The following is a 5,866-nucleotide window of genomic DNA, read 5'->3' as shown; positions in this document are numbered from 1 at the left end:
TCAAACCCACCAGCCACTCCTCAGAAGGAAGGTTGGGCAATCTACTTCCGTAGTGATACCACCTTGGAAACCCAAGAAGGGGTCGCTATGAGTCGGTCCAACTCAACAGCACATAAAATCAACAAAAACAATTTTGGAAAGAAGGTTGTTGGAATTTTGATAGGGATTACATCAAATCTATAGATTGTTTTGGGTAGTACTCGCATCTTGTCTTCTAATCCATGGTCCTGGCATGTCCTTCCATTATGTAGGATTCTTTAATTTCTCTCAGCAATACCTATAGTTTTCTATATAGTCTTTTACCTCCCTGGTTAAACTTATTCCAAGGGTATTTATGATGCTGATTTTTGACCCCAGGTCTGTCTGCCCCTCCCACTATATCATGGAATGTGAGTGGTGGAATGAGAATAATTTCAGTCAAGGTCACTTCCTGAATACCATATCACACATATACGGCTTTTAATAATGCTTCTGGAATGTCAAATTCCTCCTGGTTCTCTCTGTAGATGCTTTTGAATTCTGAGCCTATCTTTGTACAAGGTGAGGCTGCTGTCTCAGGAGGGAGGTACAAAGCTAGTCTCTATTCCAGACACAGGTGATGGCCAGGTGCAAAGTGATCTCAGTGTGTGCCTTTGGGTAACCCTATCTTTTTTGAGTCTCACTTTCTGTATCTATAAACCAAATCAAACCAAATCCACTGCCATTGAATTGATTCCAACTCTTAGCAACTCAACAGGGCAGAAAATAACTGCCTTGTAGGGTTTCTAAGGCTACAAATCTTTATGGAAGCAGACTGCCTCATCTTTGCCCCTTGGAGTGTCTGGTGAGAGTGAACCACTGACTTTTTCATTAGCAGTTTAATGCTTGAACCACTGCACCACTGGAGCTCCTTCAATCTCTAAAAAGATGTAAAAAAGTCTTATTTCTATTTAACCCAGGTGTATAGTTAGTTTGTGTGTCAATTTGGCTAGGCCTATTTGAATGACTGGGTAGCTGGATGTAGTATTCCCCATGATGATACTGGTAATCAACTCCATGGTGGAATCTACTGGGAGCAGCTGAGTAGCTGCCTTTGGGTATGTGGTCTGCTTCACGTATATAAGAATAGCTTCATGGTCTCTAGAATATGGCACACTTGAACCCTGCATGTAGCCATGTCATTGTTTATCAGCCTGCAATGCTCTGCCAACCTTGGGACTTTCAATGGACTTAAATTAATGGCCTGTTGTGTGGTTTGGTAACATCAGAACAGTGCCATTTTATTTGTCGGCCTTGGGCTTGTTAGCCTCAGCAGCCAGTAGCTGCCTGAGTGAAGAGATGCCTCTAGCTTCAGTGGACCGGGAGCAAAAGGCAGAGCTGAAGCCTAACATTGAGGGGCTTTCACACAGCCCCTAGAGCCTGGCATTTTGAACTCTGACTTCGAGCCTTCCAAATTATAAGAATAAACTCCTGTTTGTTAAGGGCATCCCCATTGGTGGTATATTCTTCTCAGAGTGGCACTAGGTAACCTGAATAACAGGATTATTCTGACAGTCAAAGAGTAAAAGGAAAATCTCACTTTGTAAGATAAAATGATGATGGTGATGATGATGGTAGGCATGATGGTAAGAATGGTAGCTTAGGGCCTCTTACACAATTCTTGAACTACAGAAGGGAAACACAGGGGCATGCTTTTTCCTCTCAAGGGCCCATTACTTGTCTGTGTTCTTCATGGTTTAAAAATCATTTATCTAAGCCCTCTTCAAATTTGACAGGCCAGTGGCACAGCTGGGGGCTTGCTCTGCCTCTGTGTCTTCTCTTCCTACTGTCCCACATTGTGGCTTCCCCATTATTGTCCCAGAAGACAGCTTCCTCATTTCAATTACTATTCTTAACAGCATTTCCTTCTGATTACAAAAATAGTACATGTGGAAACCCACCAGCCACTCCTCAGAAGGAAGGCTGGACAATCTACTATCATAGTGATACTGTCTCGGAAACTGTTGGATCTGACTCAACAGCAGTGCATATGGTTTGGTTTGTTTGGAAAATATGGAAATTAAAAGAAAAAAAAAAAGGAAGAAGCAGGAAAAAAAAAAAAATCCTGAATGCTCTACCCAAAGATATCAAGCACATTTTGGAGAGCAGGAGGCACCATACTGTGTATACAATTTAATACCTAGTATGATTCTATTAGGAGCTCTGGTAGTACTTGACTGCTAACCAGAAGGCTGGCGGTTCAAACCCACCAGCTACTCCTCAGAAGGAAGTTTGAGCAATCTACTTCTGTAGTGATACTGCCTTGGAAACCCAAGAAGGGGTCGCTAAGAGTTGGGTCCAACTTGATGGCAAATAACAAAAACAACAACAATGATTCTATTGAGGAGGAGCTCTAGTTGTGTAGTGGTTAAGGCATTTGGCTGCTAACAAAAAGGTCGATGGTTCGAAGAAAGATGGGCAGTCTGCTTCTGTAAAGATTTACAGCCTAGGAAACCCAATGAGGGTTGCTGTGGGTTGGAATAGACTTTATGATAGTGAGTTTGGTTATTTGGTTTTTATGATTCTATCAGCATCACATTACAGAAATATCCTCATCATAAAAACATAATGTGTATTATTTTTTTGGTAAACATTTAATGTATGGGTCTGGTAGTGTAGTGCCTAGGGAATCTGACTGCTAACCAGAAGACTGGAAGTTCAAACCCACCAGCCACTCCTTGGAAGGAAGACTGGGAAAATTGCTTCCGTAGAGATACTGCCTCAGAAACACAAGGAGGGGTTGCTACGAGTCAGAATTGACTCCACGGCACTGAGTGTATTGTAATTTAGTTCATTATTTAGGTGGTAATTTTTAGGATGTTCTCAGTTTTGCACTTTTATAAATAATGTGATGCACACCTGAAGCTTTGCTAGAATTTTGAATCATTTTCTAGACTTGCAATTATAGAGTTGAAGAATATGAATATTTTGGTGATTCTTAATGCATATTTCCAGACATGAGTTTTTCCAGAAATTTTGTATACATTTATACTCCAATAGCAGTATGTTAGAGTGTCTATCTCTCTGGTTTCACTAAGTAACATAATTTAAAAATTGATTTCCTGATTTCATGAGAGTGGGAACAGGAGCAATATCTCATTGATTTAATAAACATTTATTACTGGAAAGGATAAACTTCTGAAATCTGTTTACCATTTAAACATCCAATTTTAGGGACTGTTCATTTTCACGATTTGCTCACTTACACACTGGGATCTTAATGTTTTCCTTATATATTTGTGAGAGTTTTGTCTCATTTATAGAAATATTTTTTTCCAATTTCTTATATCTTAATTTTATATGGCATTTTAAAAATGGAAACAGCTTTATTTTTTTCTGATAACAAGAATAATGGCTAGTTCTTCTGGTGTCATAGTCATATAGGCTGAGGATCACACAGTGTACCAGTCCCTTAGACTAAATGTGTCCATGTGCCTTTGGTTTTCTTAATTCCTCTTTGCTCTGGATGAGGAGAGACCCATCGATGCATGCAGATGGATGCTTGCAAGCTTTTAAGATTCCACTCACTACTTGCCAAAGTAGGATGTGGAACAATGTTTTGTGTAGATGTTATGCCAGTTGAGCTTGATGTTCCCTGTGACTATGGTCCTGAGTCCACAGGTCCAAGTACTTGCTCTTGTGGCCAAGACATGACCACAACCTTGTCCCTTGTCAGCTCTACTATATACCTGGGTATTCTTACAGAACATACAAATATGCTTGTAGAAATATTGTCTACCAACCTTATACATGGTCATGGGCACATTCCCCCCTGAATGAACATACCTAATAGTTCAGCCTGTCCACCCATCTATCCAACCATAGAACAATGTCTACCCTCACCATCAATGCAGTATTGTATGCATAAAAGGGTTCATCTTTGTGGTCTGTACCTCCCATTCACCTTTCTATGTCTTCCTCTTCCTCAATGCCATCGTGTTGATCACTCATATTTGGTCCATTACCCTTCTCTTCACCCAATACTTGTCTCTACTTATCTAGCAGTGTTACCTTCCCTCCCCTCCCTTCCCACCCCTAGTAACGAAGAAAGAAAATTTCCTTCCAAATATAAACCTTTCCTTGACTTTTTACAATAATGGACTAATACAATATTTGTCCTTCTGTGATTGATTTATTTCACTTAGCATAATGTCCTGCAAGTTCATCCACATTATGTGGTGTATTGCAGAATCTATGTTACTCTTCTGTGTTGCATAGTATTCTATTGTATACCATAGTTTGGTTATCCATTCTTCTGTTGATGGGCACCTTGGTTGTTTCCATCTTTTGGCTATTATAAATGGTACTTCAACAAACATAGGTGTGCATATATCTGTTCTTGTCTTGGCTCTCACTTTGTTTCTGGTATTTTCTGATGTTCAAAAATTTTTAATTTTTACACCCAACAAAGCTAATATTTTTTTATTTAACTATATCCTTCAAAGTTTCTGTGCTTAAAAGTCTTTCCTATCTAGAGATTGGATATACTTGCCTTCTTTAAAAATACTGTTGTTGAAATTCAAAATGGAGTCTCATCTGTAAGCACCACGCTATTTCCCTCTAGCATCTAAGTGCTTGAAAAACTAGGTACAGCAGTTTGAATTAGGGATTTTGGCGCTCTGAACAGCTCATTGAATCCGAGTGCACCAACCAAACACAGAAGAGCAGAATTAGAGGAAAGGCACAAGGAGATTATTTAAGAAAGAGCTGCCTGGTAGAGGAAAGACGGGCAGCCAAGAGAAGCCATTGGAAACTTCCCTGGGGCAGTCACTGACTGGTGGGTGAGGGTGACCCAAGAAAGAAGACACCCTATATCAGCATACCAGCGACCACTCCAACATCCCAGCAAACAGCCCCAAAGATCTGCCTCCAGCACCTGATTTTATCAGTAATTTGGGTCACCTAAGTGCTAACGGGCACGTGCAGCACTACTGAAACTCAAGCGGAGAGCTCACTGTTGCACCAGGAGGGTGAGCTCACTCCCCTCTCAGCGGGTCACTTAATGGGCTTGAGTCAGCCTGGGAGACATTGTGCTTATATTTGTCACTGATATTGGGACAATAGTTTACTAGCAGGTACTCCACCGACTCCAACACAGCTGATATCACCCGCATCTTTGGCACTGCAGGTGGGCGGTATCTCAGACAAACTCCTGAGCCATTAGTGGTCTGGTGGGATTGCACCACCGCTGCAGGCAAATGGGGAAAGAGAGAGGAAGCTGCGGCTGAAAGCAGTCCCAGAAGTTTGCCTTTGATCTGCGTTTGGTGCCTCAGAAGCGGTGTCTTTGAGTGTAGCAGAGCTTGGCGGAAAGTGGCAACTCCCTAACAACAGGAATCTTTCCTGAGATTGAGCCACAATCTTGTAAATAACTACATCATCAATAATAGCCTGCACAAAGCCCTAGAAACTGACTCTGGCAACACCAAGCTTTCCATCTTCTGCTCCCACTCTCTCCGCCAATAACTTCACTCATTCAATAGAAGAAACCATATTCAGCCAATTACCATAAAACCTCCCACTTCGAACTCTGAACCCTCTTTACGACAAACAGAAGCACATATCCACATTCCACAGAGTGATTCCACCATCACAAAGAAAGCAGCAGAGTGACCCAACATACCTGAATCAATAATAAAATAAAATACACCAGCTTCTACTTTTCAAAATATTAAACCATAAAACCAAGACAAAACAAATCAACACATAACCAGCAGCTAGAGACAACCTAAAGAGACAGCACTCTACCAGATTCCAGGGACTTAAGAAGAGGTTCTGCTTTCCAGTAACCCCAAGAACTCTCCAGACAGGTATGACTGAAAAGGTGCAAAATTCCTCTTGTTACTCTTAT

The sequence above is a fragment of the Orycteropus afer genome, unplaced genomic scaffold (assembly GCF_000298275.1).
Source record: "Orycteropus afer afer isolate SDZICR_OR568_19922 unplaced genomic scaffold, OryAfe1.0 scaffold00004, whole genome shotgun sequence".
Lineage (NCBI taxonomy): Eukaryota > Metazoa > Chordata > Mammalia > Tubulidentata > Orycteropodidae > Orycteropus > Orycteropus afer.
Note: the sequence above shows the minus strand (reverse complement) of the source record.